Source organism: Cnephaeus nilssonii (genome assembly GCF_951640355.1).
Source record: "Cnephaeus nilssonii genome assembly, chromosome: 9".
Taxonomy (NCBI): domain Eukaryota; kingdom Metazoa; phylum Chordata; class Mammalia; order Chiroptera; family Vespertilionidae; genus Cnephaeus; species Cnephaeus nilssonii.
In genome coordinates, this window is record NC_137080.1 from 60,450,020 (window position 1) to 60,467,614 (window position 17,595).

Below are 17,595 nucleotides of genomic sequence, written 5' to 3' on the forward strand. Positions count from 1 at the left end.
TGCTTGGCCAGTCTTAATCCTGGCTCTCATCAGTAAATCTTTGTCGATTAAATACTAGGGAGAATGGCATTGGAGGGGGAATGTATTAGGAGGGGAATTTAATTAGTTAGTCTATAGGTCCCATGTCTCACTTTGTGATGTGTCCTTTCTTGACTAATTCCAGTGAATATACTCCCTCTAAACTTATGCCTTTCTACAGTATAACTTTAAACTTTCATCAAAACAATTTCTGAGTAAAGAAAATATATGAAATCTAGTTCATATGGAGGTTTATTAGGTAAATTATAAGGGAGAAAGCCAGATTTTATTTCATTGTGAACCCTACAATAAATACAGTAATTTCCTTCTCATCAAAGCAAGAAACTGAAGAAGACTGACTGAACATTATTTAAGTCACTGAGATAAATATGATGAGGACAAGAGTCTGAGTATATGAGGAAGTCCCCATATACCATGATGATGGAATGTGCATTTATCAAATACTGGTCTGGGGCACAGCAAAGCTCTGCTAATGCCAGAAAAGTAAGCTATTATAAGACTTTTTAGAGAATTAGTTTCAATAAACATACAGAGTCTAACATACAATTTTTGGATTAGATCCAGTTGACAAACCCCCAGTTATTGGTATAGCTTTAATACATACTGTATTGTGAAGTGCTCAGCAGGTTAACATCATGTGAAATTTTAAATGAAAAAATCAGGAATCAGTCAAGATTTCAAAACTCTCCACTTGAATTAGTAATGGGGCCTTTAAAAGCCTTATCAGCAAAGAAAGTCTGTGCATGACAAGAGGCTAGTGAGGATAAAGGGATGCTTGTTTTATTTTATTTTTTCTGTTTCATTTCCATCAAAACAGGCCAATAAACTATCATTTCCCTCTTTTTGAGTTAACTAATCACATATTTTAATTGTCTATAGAGTCTCTTAATACTGCTTTCTTTTAAAAAAATATATATATTTTATTGATTTCAGAGAGGAAGGGAGAGGGAGAGAGAATCATTGATTGGCTGCTTCCTGCATGCCCCCTACTCGATGGGGATCGAGCCTGCATCCCAGCCATATGCCCTGATTAGAATCTAACGGTGATCTCCTGGTTCATAAATCGATATGCAACCACTGAGCCACACCAGAGGGGCAACACTGCTTTATTTTTACACAAACTCGCACCCCTCACCTTTTGATTCCTAAATACTTCTTTTTTTTGGCATATGAAAGGTTTTCTCTGGATTCTGGCAAGTAACTAGTGCAGAATTTCACACAGGAAAACACATCAAACACATTTTATAAATCAGCAAAAAGAACATTGATTCAGAAATACAAAGTCCAAACAGCACAAGCAGCAATCATTTTCCACTATGTATTTCATACACTGAGGTAGACATAATCCTCATCACCAAAACAAGTACATTGTCCTTTAGGGCACACAAAAATAGCTGATAATCAACCCAACTTAAATCTATACCCTCTACAAATCTGAAATCTTTATGAGGCTACACTTTGGAAATGGAAAAAAGTTAAAATGAAGAAGATTATAGAATAAAGCCAGAAACCTAAGAAACACCCAGAAGAGGCAATTGAGAGAGGGTCAGCCAGCCCCAGCACAGAGGAACAGCTGGCTTCTGGGAACCAGCAAGCCAGGGCCGACCTTCAAGAAAAACAAGAGTGAAGAGGGGAGTAGGCAAGGCACAAAGCCCTCTGGAAAAGGTACGTGACCCTATCATAAGAAGTCCCATTTTGTGAATGACACATTAGAAAATAAGATGTGTTTTGCAGCGACTATTAGGTAATGTCGTCTTAGACTTCACTTTTGTGTACACTTAAGATACGAACTCAAGAAAGCACAAGCAGCCCCACAGAAACATTTTCTTTAAGGCTCATTTTTAACTCTTAAAAAGTGCTCTAATTCTCATCTGTCCCACTTACTTAAATCTCACCAAGGAGAGCACCATGCAATTGACAATGCTTCATAGCTTCTCACAGGGCTTCATTTTACAAGTAAGTCTAATATTTCTTTTACTTTCTACTTAGATTTGCATTTAAAAAATAGAGTTCTACTTTTTCTAGCCTATTAAAAGAGAGGAATTGTTTCACAAATATTGAGCACTTTGATTCTAGACAGTCTCTAGCACATGATGTCCTTTGCATGTTTACCCCTTTAAACTCAACTCTTCAACTTGCACCAAACACACACACACACACACACACACACACACACACACACACACACACACACTATTGACTTTGTTGTAAGTCAGTCATCACTCAGGACTGGTCCTCATGCTTTTCAGTACAACTATCTGTTCCCACCTGTGCCTGCCCAGAATGTCAACCTAGTTCTATGACTGCATATCCTCCAAAGTCAGACAGTGACAGACTCGCCTACTTTCATCCTATATCAATACAAAGCTCTTTTCTACCAAGAACATGTTAATTCACAGGATCCATGCTACCTATCCCTGCCCCACTTGGTAAACCCTAACCAACTAAGGAATACTAGAAGAAGCTTCAAGCCAGTCCAAAAAACAAACAAACAAACAAAAACACAGTATGGTACCCTCTTGGGCAACAAAAAAACAGCGTAAGGCACATATCCCTGGGTACCAGGTGAGGGCATCCAAAGCAGGAATTAGTCCTTAGCTATCCTCCCACTATTAGAACCAACACCTACCTCCACCCACGTGACAGGATCCATTTAAGGTAAAAAATGATGGCAATCCCTGTGGCCTAACAGCTATTATCTACTTTTCCCAGGCAACTATACCAAACTTTCCAATTCCTCATTTGTTCTACCCATGAGAATGTGCTTCCCTCCTTAAAATTTAGATCTGACCAACCTGAAATTACCAACCCAAATTCATCATAGCCAACAACTGGCCTCCTGATGACACCATGGCCAGGCCTGAACCTTGGTGCCCAGGGAAGTATAGGCAGAACAGCAGCTGCGTAGGCATTTTTTTTTTTTAAGTAACACCATTTGTATTAAGAATTTCTAGAACCTTTTTTTAAAATCATGCTATCTTGTGACCATGAAAGAGGTCTTTTATTGAAAATATCATCAATCTATTTCATCTTATAAATAGAATACTTAAACAATAGGAATAAGCCCTAGCTACATCAGTGGTTCAGTTTTACTCCAGGGTAATCAATTAAAGTCATTTGTTTAAAACCATAGAAATTTCTTAAAGTAGCTCATGCCATAAAAGAAATTCAGATCTTTAACTTATGGTTTCTGAGTCTAAATCTATTTGTCCTTTCAATAACTATAAGAAATTTGTAAAATTTGGGTTTTACCCAGTAAACATAAGAAATCTGGGATAGCTTTATTAATAGCAAACAAAAGAAACCTCATGACAAGAAAATATTAGCAAGAGATATAGAGAAACATTTCATAATGAAAAAAAGGTCAATTATTCAGGAAGATTAAAAAATCCTTAATGTGTATGCACATAATAGCAATTATAGAATTTCCAAAAATATGAAGCAAAACCTGAAAGAACTGTGGGCAAAAGGGGCCACATGCTAACCTGACTAGCTCAGGGAAGGCCTGCATGGTGACTTTGTAAACTCAGAGACCTAAAGTAACCACAAAGGATGGTCTGAAATTAAAACTTTAAAACTAAAAAGCAGTTTATGGTGGGTATTCATGTCCTAGGCCAGTATCTTGTCTGACAAAGGTCAATCTTTACCTTAACTGAGCCTGTCTATTGTCTTTTTGCATCTATGATACCATATCCTTGGAATGTCAAAGTAATTTTCCTTTTTCCGGACCCCTCAAAGCACAGGCACCGCTCTGTGGAGACCACAACCCCCCTGATTGTTATTGAGTTCATTGCTGACTGTTAACTATCCTGTACCCACCTAAGTAAAAGAAGTGTGTGTCTATCATTTTACTTTTTATCCAATCCAAGAGGTTTCCTCTTTGCTTTCTCCTGCCTCCCTAATCTATGACCAATGGATTTCATATAACCCACTTACATCTCTTTTTTATTGTAATGCATAAAACAAGGTGCAAAACTGCCATTCTCCGGAGCATTATCTCAAGCCATTGAAATTCTGCTTTTGGGCATTTGTTGACAGCTTGGCTCAAATAAACTCACAAAACTTCTGCACAGATTTGAATGTTTCTTATGTTGACAGAACTTAAGGAAGAGGTAGACAAACCCACAAACATATGTGAAGATTTTAACACACTTCTTTCAATAAATGATAGAATAACTAGACCTGGAATAATAATGATCTATACCAATAATAGAGGAATATGCAAATTATCTGGGATGCTGTCACATCACGACCATTCAGCAGGGTGGGTGGGGCTGTGGGGCCCCAGGGAAGGAATCCGAGTCTCTCACGATTTCATCCTGCCCAGGCAGACTCCCCCGTGGCCCCGCAGCCAAAGCCCGATGTGGACCCAGGGTTTACTAAACTTTACTGGAGTTGCTCCCCACAGCCCCACCCCCTGCGCCAGGACTGCGCTTCCCACAGCAGGGCGCCCCAGCAGCCTCCTGACAGGCGGGCGGCCGGGGAGAGCCGAGTGGGGTGGGGGTGGCAGGGAGCCACGGAGGGGCGGGGCAGCTGGAGTCAAGTTCCCGTGCGTCTGAGGAGAGCGCCTGACAGGAGCCCGGACTGCAAAGAATGAAGAGGAAGCGGCCACGGGGAGCTCTTCCAATCCCCCTGCACGGACACCCTACCCCCACCCCCGCACCCCCAGGGGGACGGGGAGGCTGACTGGACGGGGAGAAGACCCAGCCTCGGGGGTAGCCGCAGCCCGCACTCCCAATCTCTTCCCCCACCACCCCCGCCAGGGGCACCCACAACAATAGCATGCTGGCGACGACCCATCAGCGCCCCCAGGACACCCGGGGCCCATGGCCCGCCACTGCCAGGCCTCCTCTGCTGGGGCCAGGCACGCCTCTCCTCCCTAGAACTCAAGACCCGGGTGGAGGCAGGTCCGAGCAGCCCCCCAAGGTCAGACCCATCCCCGCCGATAGCAGCGGCACTGTCTCTGCAGTGGAATCGCACTGAACTCACCGGGGGCCGCGGCTAAACCCGCCCTCCTAGTCCGCCTGGCCCCACCCTGGCCCAGCGCCCCGCCCTGCTCCAGCTGTGAAAAGGCCACATACAATTTAATGAATGGCGCCAAGTGGGGAGGTTTGACAGTTACTCCCCCTTCGGCCTCGCTGCCCCCCTAGCACCCCTTTACTGCCCCCCCCTACCGGCCAGTGCCTCCAGGGACCACCACCGCTACAGGCTGCTGGCTAGAGCCCACCCCTCCAAGGCCTGCAGAACCCTCTGCAAAGCTTCTGTAGCTACAGTCCCAGGAAACAATCATGCCCTCCTCCCCTAATCAGCACCTGCTACCTGTGAGGGTATCCGTGGGCTTAAAAATAACAATCCCTTCCTGTTTAGACATCACTTACTTGATGAAACATTTCTAGTTTTATTAGCTCAGAACCTCCTCATGACAACCCAGTGAGGTAGGCAGAGAAGAGATTACAATTCCCATGGCATATGCGTATGTATTCAGAAATGAAGCTCAGAGAGGAAAAGTGTCAAGCCCAGTGGTTCCCAAGGTGCAGCACATGCCCCACAGGGGGGCAATTTGATTTTAAGTGGGGGCAATTCGAGAATGCGTTAACAGTGAATTTTTTGCATTTCTTATGGTTCTAGGGGGCCTCATCTACAGCATATCCTACATAATAAAAGGCTAATATGCAAATGACTGAATGGTGGAATGACAGGTCACTATGATGCGCACTGACCACCAGGGGGCAGACACTCAACGCAGAAGCTGCTCCCTGGTGGTCAGTGTGCTCTCACAGGGGGAACGCTGCTCAGCCAGAAGCCCGGCTCAGCTGGCGAGCACAGCGGCAGTGGTGGAAGCCTCTCCTGCCTCTGTGGCAATGCTACGGATGTCCGAAAGATGGCTTAGTGGGCCTAAGCCGTCAGTTGGACATCCCCCCAGGGCTCCCGGACTGCAAGAGGGCACAGGCCAGGCTCAGGGACCCCCTCCCAAAGTGCACAAATTTCGTGCACTGGGCCTCTAGTGATAATATAAAAGATTTGGAAAGTACTACCAATCAGCTTGAACTGATTGGCATTTATAGAACATTACACCTTATCGACAAAAGATGTACATATATTCACATGGGACATTCAACTTGACAGATCATATACTAAGACACTAGGTTCTCTAACCACAAGAAAAACAATTAGAAATATCTAGGAAAATCCCTCAAATATTAGGAAAATAACACATTTCTAAACAAAATAGGGACAAAAAAAAAAGTATAAATGTAATTAGAGTATCTTTTAAATGGAATGACACTAAAAAGACACCATATCAAAATTTGAAGGAGAAAGCCAAAAGAGCTTGTAAAGGAAAAATAATAGCTTCAAATGCTTATTTTTATAAAAGAAAGGTTTAAAGTCAATGACCCACATTTCTACCTCAGAAAATTAGGAAAAAAAATAGCAAATTAAAACCAGAGGAAATATAAGGAAGGTATCATAGAGATATAATTAGGATGCAATTCAATAAGAAAGAAACAATGAAGAAAATTTAAAAGGCCAAAGTTTTTCAAAGATTAATAGAATTGATTAATATCTAGAAGAACTTATCAAAAATAAAATAAAATAAAATAAAGAGAAATAACACCAATCACACCGAGATCAGGAATAACAAGAAAGATTCACTATATATCTTCCAGCTATTAAAAAAGTAAGGCAAAATGAAGATCTATGCTAATAAATTTGAGAATTTATGATGAAATGAATATGTTTTTTGATAAAATATACTGACCAACAATTCATAAAAAAGACAAAAAATTCTGAGTACCCCTATATCTATTAAAGAAATTATATGTTTATTAAAAACCACAGTCATACAAAAATTCCATTTCCACATGGTTTCACTATTGATTCTAGTAAACAATAAAAAAAGAAATTGTACCAAGTTTATACAAAATCAAAAATATAAAGGAGGGTAGAATAAACCTCCAAGTCTTTTTGTAAAAAACAAATAAAGGGGAAACATAACAACTTATTTTATAATTTGACATGTATATTGGAATAACCCTGATATGAAAATTTACAAAGTATTGCAAGGGAAAAAATAAAACCAATATAAACCAATATGTATAATAAACAGATTCAAAATACATTTACAAAATACTAGTAAATCAAACCTGCCATTTATAAAAATCACCATCATCATCATCAAGCAGTATTTTTCCAAGAATGAAAGATTGGTTTAACACTCAAAAGTCAATCATTGTAGCCCTGGTAGAGTGGCTCAGTGATTGAGCATCACCTATGAACCATGAGGTTATAGTTCGGTCCCCAGTCAGGGCACATGCTTGGTTTGCAGGCTCAATCCCCTAGTGGGCGTGCAGGAGGCAACCAATCAATGATTCTCTCTTATCATTGATGTTTCTATCTCTCTCTCCCTCTCCCTTGCTCTCTAAAATCAATAATAAAATATATATATTTTTAAAAAGTCAATCACTATAATTGAACATAGTAACAGAATAAATTATTTAAAAATCAATGTATGATCATCTTAATAGTTTCATAAGAAACTTTATCCCTAAGACTGAAAACACAACAAGGACATCTACTCTTCTTATTCCTATTAAATACTTTAATAGAGATAACAGACCATGAAATACAGAAAGAAATGAAGATAGATTGGAAAAAAAAAAAAGGAAAATTCTACTTTTATATACAGCATAAATGCCTATAGAAAACTCTAAGGAATCTTAAAACAAACAACTACTAGAATTTATGAGTGAATTTAGCTAAGGCTTAGGAAACAAGTTCAATATGTAAAAATTGATTATGTCTACACAAAATCCATTTAAGTTCAAATTTTTAAAAAGCAAACTAATTAAGAATTTGACAGTAGATGTGAAGGACTTGGACCTGGAAAACTATAAAACATTGTTCAATAAATTAAAGACCTAAATAAATTAGAGAGATATACTGTGTTCATGGATTGGGAGACTTAAGATCTTGATTCTCCTCAAATTGAACTATATACACAATCCTAATCAAAATTCCAATCAACTTTATTTTTAGAACTTGATAAATTCTAAATTTTATACCAAAACTGTAAAAAACTAGAATAGCCAAAATAATTCTGAAAAACAAAACAAAACCAGAAAAATCACACTGCTTAACTGCAACACACAATACAGACAAACCAAGCAATCAAGACAGTGTGGTATTACAATAAAGACAGAGCAATGAAACAAAACAGCAAGTTTAGAACTAGGTCCACATTTTTATAGTCAACTCATTTTCAACAAAGGCATCATGGAAATTGGGAAAGTAAAGTCTTTTTAACAGTGCTAAAACAATTAAATATATGACAAAAAATGAACTCTGTCATCTATTCTAATCTTACCCAAAAATTACATTTAGCTGAATCACAAACCTAAAACCTAAATGTAAAAATAGGATGAAATAAGGTACAGGAAAGATTATTTATCAAAGTCAAAAAAAGCACTAATCATTAGAGAAAAACTGACAAATTAGACCACGAAAGTTCAGTCTGCTAAATGACGTCATCAAAACACTAATAAAAAGGAAAACAATGAACTGGAAGGAAATGTTCACTCTCTGAATCTGACAAAGGACTTGGATACAACTATGTAAAGAATTTCTACAAATCATTTAAAAAAAGACAAACAACCCAACTAAAAAATGCTCAAAACACACACACACACACACACACATATATATATATATATATATATATATATATATATATATGTCATAAGAGAAGCTATAAAAAGTCAGAAACTATACAGGGGTGGGCAAAAGTAGGTTTATAATTGTGAGTGTGCATATTCTTGTACTATTATTTATTGATTATTGTCTTTATTATTATAATTAACCTAATTTTGCCTGCCCCTGTATAAAAGGTTTCAACATTATTAGTTATTAGAGAAACACATTAAAATCACAGTGATAAACCACTTCACACCCACAAAAAGAGCTAAAATTAAGAAAGATGTGAATGCAACTGGGACTCTCACACATTGGTGGTGGAACTGTAAAATGACAACCATTTTTGGAAAAGGTTTCACAGTTTCTTATATTTGAACAAATATAGCCTAGGAAATCCACTCATTTATTTACCCAAGAAATATAAAAATATATGTCACAAAAAGGCTTTCTGGTGGCTGTTCTCCTTCCAATAAGGCTGAAAAAGCAGACCTAAAGTCCCACTTCCACAAAAACTGGCAGCAGTGTGTTACCACGTGGTTTAACCAGCTGGCACTCAGAATCCGAAGATGCAAGGTCCAGCAAGCCAAATTCAAAGCACATGGCACTGCCCTGCACCCTGTACTGGGACCCATCCAGCCACGTAGTGAGATGTCCCAAGAAGAGGTACCACACCAAAGTGCAGCCCAGCAGGGGCTTCAGCTTGGAGGAGTTAAGGGTGGCTGGCATCCACAAACATATGGCTGGGACCATTGGGATCTTGATGCATTGGAGGAGGGGGAAAAGTCCAAGAAGGCCCTGGAGGCCAACATGCAGTGGCTGAAGGAGTACCTCTACAAGCTCATACTCTTTCCCAGGAAGCCTTGGCCTCCAAGAAGGGAGACAGTTCTGAAGATCTCAGGTTGGTCACCCAGCTGACAGGACCAGTCATGCCCATACCGAATGTCTACAAGAAGGAGAAAGCCAGGGTCATCACGGAGGAGGAGGAGAACTTCAGCCTTTTGCCAATCTTCACATGGCCCGTCCTACTGCCGGGCTCTTTGACATCCAGGCAAAAAAAAACCCAGAAAACAAAAAACAAAACACCAAAGAAGCTGCAGAACAGGATGTTGAAAAGAAAAAACATAGTGCTGTTGCCAACTTGTGATTTAAAAAAAGACTTGTATAAGAATTTTCATAGCAACTTTAATCAAAATGGCCCCAAACTAGAAATAACCCATGTGTTTTTCAATAACAGGATGAATAAACAAATTTCAGTATATCCATACAATGACATACTACTCAACAAAAAGGAATGAACTACTAACGCATTCAACACCATGAATGAATCGCAAAACATTATATTGAGTGAATAATAAACACACAAAAGTGTGCATACTCCAAGTTTCCATTTAAAAGACATTGTAGAACAAACTAATCACTGGTTAGAATAATATTTATCTAGGAGATGGGGAGGGGAAAAAGAGTGAAGGGCTGAGATACACTGGTATGTCAATTTAGTCAGGGCCATCAAGGGTACACTTAATATTTTCCATTCCATTGTATGTAAATTTTACCTCAGTAAAATAGAGGGTTTCTAGCAAAGATGAAATTTAACCCTTTGCACTCGCTTGCTTTTTTCATCGAGCTGCTACCGATGCTAACCATGTCGAGTCACACTCGACATCCGAGTGTAAAAGGTTAACCCATAGACACAGACAGTGGATGGTGAAGTCTTGGGGGTGGGGGGAAGATGGGAGAGGGCAATGGAGGGGAAAAAGGGAATATGTAATACTTTCAACAATAAAGATTTTTTTTAAAAAAAAAGGACCAGATTTACAATTCACCTTAAACAACTAAAAGCAAAATATAAAATGTAAAACCAACAGTTTTCAAACATTGGGCAGAAAGCAGTGCAGGACTATAATTCGCTAGAGAAGGGACAAAAATAAGCTAAGTATCACACTGTACAGACGTATTGCCTGAAGGAGGTTTCCAGGCCATAGCAAGGAGATGGAACCCCATAAAGCCTGACTATCTCAGTGAACTAGGAAGACTGAGATTGGGGCCCTGGCTGACTAGCTCATTGGTTAGAGCCGTGGTCGGCAAACTGCGGCTCGCAAGCCACATGTGGCTCTTTGACCCCTTGAGTGTGGCTCTTCCACAAAATACCACGGCCTGGACGAGACTATTTTGAAGAAGTGGCGTTAGAAGAAGTTTAAGTTTAAAAAATTTGGCTCTCAAAAGAAATTGCAATCGTTGTACTGTTGATATTTGACTCTGTTGACTAATGAGTTTGCCGACCACTGGGTTAGAGCATTGTCTAATATGCCAAGGTTGTGGGTTCAGTCCCAGGTCAGGGCACATACAAGAATCAACCAAAGAATGCATAAATAAGTGGAGCAACAAATTGATGTTTCTCTGTCTCTCCCTTCCTCTCTATAAATAAATAAATAAAGTGTCCCAAAAAATGTATACACACACTTTGAATAATTATAAAGCAATGTGTATTAAAATACATTTATTTTTAAACTGAGCTATCAGCTGTTAAAATGTATATACTCTTTTTGGGAACCCTGTATTTATCTATATATACTAGAGGCCCAGTGCATGAAATTCGTGCACAGGGCGGGGGGGGGGGGGTGTCCCACAGTCCAGCCTGCACCCTCTCCAATCTGGAACCCCTTGAGGGATGTTCGACTGCCTGTTTAGGCCTGATCCTAGTGGGATCGGGCCTAAACAGGCAGTCAGACATCCTTCTCACAATCCAGGCTCCCAACCACTCGCCTGCCTGCCTGCCTGCCTGCCCCTAACCGCTTCTGCCTGCCAGCCTGATCACCCCCTAACCACTCCCCTGCCAACCTGATCGATGCCTAACTGCTACCCTGCTGGCCCGACTGCCCCTAACTGTCCTCCCCTGCCAGCCTGGTCGCCCACGAAAGCCCTCCCCTACAGGCCTGGTCTCCCCAATTGCCCTCCCCTGCAGGCCTGGGTCCCCCCAACTGCCCTCCCCTGCAGGCCTGGGTCCCTCCCAACTGCCCTCCCCTGCTGGCCATCTTGTGGCGGCCATCTTGTGTCCACATGGGGGCAGCCATCTTTGACCACATGGGGGCAGCCATCTTGTGTGTTGGAGTGATGGTCAATTTGCATATTACTCTTTTATTAGATAGGATAAAAGGCTAATATGCTAAGTGTCCCCTTGGGCGTTTGACCAGGAGACCAGGAGTTCAATCGCTCACTATGACATGCGCTGACTACCAGGGGGCGGTGCGGAATGAAGGAAGACCCTGGCTGGCAGCTGGCAGTGAGGAAAGGGAGGCCCTGACCAGCAGCCGGAAGGCCCCCATCGGCCCTGATTGCCAGCCACACCTAGGGACCCTACCCGTGCACGAAATTCATGCATCAGTTCTTCACAAACACAGAACACACAGCTGTCCAAAAAAAAAACACCAAAAAAACAACACACAACAGAAATAGTGCTTCCTCTTCCTTTACCCTGTTTCAGTGGTTCTCACACTTGAACCTGCCTTGGAATCACCTGGAGGGCTTGAAACACAGATTCCTAGGCTCACCACCAAAGGTTCTGCTTTAATAGGTCTGGAGTTAGCCCCATAATTTGAACTTCTTACATGTTCCCAGGTAACACTGGTGTTGTTGGTCTAAGGAGTAAAATTAGAGAACCACTACCATACTCTGTTCCTGGAAATAATATCTCTTTCAGAAGATTGAATGACTCTCAGCCTGAAAACAAGAATAAAATAATCAATGGAAGACTCTCATATTTTAAGCAGTTTCATTGTTCATCTCACAATAACCTCTTTTGTGTAAACTGGTGCCGACAAAACATATGTTAACTGCATGTGAGCCAATTCTGATTATCAATTCTTAAAAAAATGGTCATGCTTGTTATTTTCATCTTTAGCTTTAAAGTAGACTTTTAAACATATATACAAAAGTACAAAAAAATGCATGGGGTGATACATTCCAAACTTAGCAATGTGATTACTTCTGCAGGGGAAGGAGGGGTAAAATCAGAAAGAAAACAGGTTCCTTCTGCCTTGCAAATATCTAGTTCTTTGAGCTGGAAGTTGAGTGCACTGGTATTTGTTGTATTATTCTTTATTAGAGGCCAATGCATGAAATTCGTGCAAGGGACTCGGCCCTCGCAGCCCCGGCTTCATCCTTAAGGTCGTCCTGATGGTCATTCTGCTGTTCGGTCTAATTAGCATCTTAGCTCTTTATTATATACAATGACTTTTTTGTATGTCTTAAAAAGTCATAATATGTATATATCTTAAATATTTTATTTTCTGTTGGAATGATTGAATGATCTTAAAAACAAGAGCCCAACAGTAAGATCTGAATAAAGAATTCATGTAATCAATATAATTAGTCAAGCCCAGCCCAACTGCTAAAGGAAGGAAGCATTTACTGTGGGTGATACCATGAAATGTGGAAAGTTATCTTTTTAAAGCATAATATTATCTACTTCCACATTTTAGAAGAGATAAGCAATAACATATTTATTTTCAGAAATGAATTGCAACACTGAAAGTATATACATATTTGAACTACATTTTTAAAGTGTCTAAAGTCCCCTTTGGAGGCAAACAAGGCTAGAATCCTATTAGGGTGCTATTCATAGAATTCTTATTAGAACCTGAACACTAAAGGATACAATGTGTTGTGGCAAAAAACTTAATCAGCACTTAAGGCATAATACAAAGTTTACCTCGTTCAGGAAGTATTCCTCAACTATTTCAGACCCTTGTGATTTTCCCTTTTTGCAACAAATGGTGGAGTACTCATCTCCTGACCACTAATCCACTAATTCTGGCTCTTAATAATGATCTGTTTTTGTCTTTCCTTTCTGTTAGGATTAACTTCCTTGGGGATCAAAGGCTATAAGGGTCAGAGATTATGTCGTCTTTCCCTTCTTCACTCCTCCACTAACACCCGCAAATAAGTCTAAATAAGTAGGTATATTCCCACCTGAATTGGGTAGCAGAGGGACTAAAGCCCAGATTTTCAAAGGGCAGGCTTGCAGGCTGAACCCAGCTCTGCCCTTTGTCAGCTAAATGAGAGAGTAATTATATCTCACTTTACAAAAAAAATGAAAAACATATAGTTGACCCTTGAACAACATAAGGTTTAGGGTGTGCAGATGTCCCACACAGTAAAAAATCAGTGTATAACTATGTGTTTAGTAGTAACATTCTCATAAAATTGGTTTAAAGACAAAGTGAATCATGGTTGAAAAGCATGTATAGTGCCTGCTGAATCCACTCAAGAATTGTTGGTTATTTTTATCACTGCTAGTACTAGTACTACTATTACAGCTATGCTATTACACTACAATTTATTTGAAGGGAAGAAATGAGTCTTGGAACCACATAATTTCTAATTTTGTGCTTTCCTACCCAATTTTATTAGTTTAACCATTACATCGATCAATGTCTTCCTTGACATCCAATTAGTAAGCTTGAATCCAAATGCAGTTCTGGTATAACTAGAAAAACAATTAGTTATTCTGTGCCCAAATGTTCACTTTTCTAGACAAGGGTAATTGTTACTTAACAAAAGCTTCCATCATAATTGCTGTTATTAAAGTTTACACTGACCTGGTATCAGTGACATCCCTAGTGAAATTATTTTAATTCCAATATATTTTATAAAATCATAAACTCACTTTCATACATCTACTACAAACACAGTTTCTTCTAAAACATATATTATTCCCCCCTTTCCCAAAACACTATTCTCCCATGTCAAGTATATTTGCAAGACTTTTGTTATTTAGCAATGATATGTTTATAACATTCTGTTGAAAGCTCCTTCGTGATTAAATACATTTTAAAGCAAATTAAAAATAAGTTTAAATAAGCAGCTGTGGGATCTTTCAGGCACTCTGACCAAACACAATCCTGCAGATTTAAATTTAGAACAGTTTGACACTGCACTAGCTGCTGACAGCATTATTTGATCTGAGTAGACGTGCAAACATTCAACAACAAAATAGTATGTGTCAATAATTCATAGGTCTAGAGTCACCTCTCTTGGGTAAGGAAAGCATATCCTTTAATTTTTTCCCTATATCCCAAGACACATTTTTGCTCTGCACAAAGTTCCCTCTTCAGCCTGCCAGGAGACAGACCACCTGTTACAATCAGATGTTCTGCTGACTTCAGCTGTTTTAGTCCATTAAGACGGGGCAGCCAGCTAGCTCAATGTACAAGTCATGAAACCACAAAAGACAGCAGTTGGTGCAGAAACTTGGTACTCTCTGAACCCCCAGTAATCTTAAATCCTCAATCCCCTTCGAGTAGATGAAGTTGTTCTTAACCCAACCCTGAGAACTCTATCTAGGCAGGTAACATGTTTCTTAGGCTCTGTTCATGCTGGGAGGCAAGCTGAGATCCCAGCACCCTTCTGGCCCAACTTAACCTTCTACTTGTACGGCCTAAATACACTGGCATTTCTGCCTCCATGGCTGTGTTAAATCCCCTTCATATACTAACTCCAAAAAACCATATTAACACAGAAATAGCCAACTAGCTGGGGCTGCGATCACGCTGAGACAAAAGTCTTGTAGTGACACTGTCAAATCAGAAATCTAGATGATGAATAGTTACAGTGAGCACATAAACAGGAAGTTCAATTATTTATTGTTACTTTAAAATAAAACATTACTCACCAAACTGTGACCTTAAGTCATTAGAAATTAAAGCCAGTGATGAACTATATATTTTTTTCATTTTCAGTAATATTTTTTAACTTGAGAATTCTAATATTTCATTCCAGGAATCCTACTCAGATAACCATTCCGCCAGAAAACAGCCTTGCAGCACAAGGAAATTAACTGACCAATTAATTTATGAATCTGAAACATAAAAAAGAACAATTCATAAATTTCCCAGCTGTACCTTTCTTCTGTTCAAAAAACTGGGAAGCATCTCACTGTACTTTTTGATAGTAGACCACATCTGAAACATAAACATGATGATAATTCATTCACTTACCCAAAAAGTATTTTTTGGTCACTAGCTATGTCCAGAACATAGCAGTAATAGAAATAGATGAATTGTTGAGCTCAGATTATCTAGTTGGGGGAGTTGCAAAATAAATAAAATATTTGTATACAAATCGTGATAAACAGCTGAAAAAACTAATTCAGGTAAGATGGAGAGAGAAGGGACTGCATGTAATTTTAAATACAGTACTCAAGAAAGGCCTCAATGAGCAGATGACTTTGGAGCAAAGATGCAAAGAGAGGTGAGGTAGCACATTAGGCTGATGAGGAAGAGTGGAAAGTGAAGGCCAAGGAGAGGGAAGCTGACAGGCCTGAGGCAGGAGCTGTGGCCCAAAGAGCACTTTCCCCAGCACCATCTTATTTGACCCCCATAATAAAGCTGTATATTAGGGTAGCTATTATGTCCATGTTATAGACGAGGGTCTGAGGTTCAGCTATGCTTCCACTTGCCCAATGCAACACAGTAAGCAGCCTAGTAATCACGCCTTAACCTCCGTCTTACAGCTCAGCCTAGTTTTTTTCCACTGCACCTACTGCCACGCTGCTGTGCCCAATTCTGTGTCCTGCAGCTTGTCAGGAATGACGGATTAAACCAGACTGCCCTGAAGGGTGATTTTAACAGTGACGGGTCTGGAGACTTCGTGTGGAACTGCTGAAGAGAGGAGACCTGGAGGAGAACCACATTTGAAAGGCTGCCAGACAGAAGAGGGAGAGAGGTGTTCAATATTTCTCTAGAAGGCAGAATTAACCAATACATGGAAATTACAGAGACACACTTCCAACGCAGAGATGAATAAGATATCCAGTGATAGCAGCTGTCCGACAATGAAATGTGCTGTCATGTCAAGTTATGAAACTCCAATTACTAGAGTTACTCAAGCAGAGGCTGAATGGCCATCAGTCTGAGATGAAGACAGATTTCAGCACTTCACTGCAGTGAAGGCTACACAGACTGACCGATATCTTTTCGAAGGCTGAGTCTGTGATTGCACAAGCACCCGGCAGTGTAGTGTGGCAGTTAAATGCTGCAGCTGTGAAGGCAAACAGCTTAGTTAAAATGCAGTCTCTACCACTCATAAGATTTGTACACTTGACCTTTATAAACCTTAGTTTGCTTATATGAAAAGTAATACAAATAATAGAACCTACCTCATAGGGGCTATGGTGAGGATTAAGTGAAAAAACCAACATAAAGGACTTAACATGGTGCCAAGCACATAGTAAAAGCTCAGTAAAGTTTAGCTTCTACAGATATGTATATTTGGGAGCATGTGTATATATTTGTTTCTCTTTCTCTGTTTTTACTTTTACTCAGTAGTTCAATATCCTCAAAGCAGAATTCTTACAGCATAGTAAATTACAACATGATGATACTAACCATAATAATAATAATAATAATAATAATAATAAATACTTAAACAGTCAGCATCCTAGCCTAATTATTTCATATTATGTCTCTCATTATCAGGAAATATGCAGAAAAGTTTACCTTTTAAACATTTGAAGCACAATTTAAAAATCATGAAAGAAAATTCAACCTTTTCTTAATTGAAACAACTATTAAAAATTTAGAGCCTTTCAGCATGAGAAAGAATACCTAACAATCTGCACCTGTATTTAATGTGTTTGTATACCCTAGTATTCAGGCATACATGAGTATGTATATATACATATACATACACACATACACTTTCTATTTTGAAATTAGGGAGCTAAGCTGGAAAGCCCATAGCTACTTTTAAATTATTTCTCAATAAGCAAAATGATTCCAGATATTTCTAATCACGGTCAAGTATTTTATGTATGTATGTGTGTCTATATTAATAGAAAATGAAAGAGAAATAACCATAGAAAGGCGC

At 39.6% G+C, this 17,595-nt stretch overlaps 1 protein-coding gene and 1 pseudogene across 4 annotated transcripts in view; one reads left to right on the forward strand and one right to left on the reverse strand.

The window, feature by feature from the left end:
• Positions 1 to 17,595, reverse strand: part of MEI4 (meiotic double-stranded break formation protein 4) — a 156,346-nt gene that overhangs the window by 127,228 nt on the left and 11,523 nt on the right. The gene's annotated exons all lie outside the window — the stretch shown is intronic.
• Positions 8,314 to 9,874, forward strand: LOC307105380 (large ribosomal subunit protein eL13-like; annotated as a pseudogene). Its single transcript has 2 exons — positions 8,314 to 8,328; positions 9,205 to 9,874. The product of its transcript is annotated as a large ribosomal subunit protein eL13-like (transcript).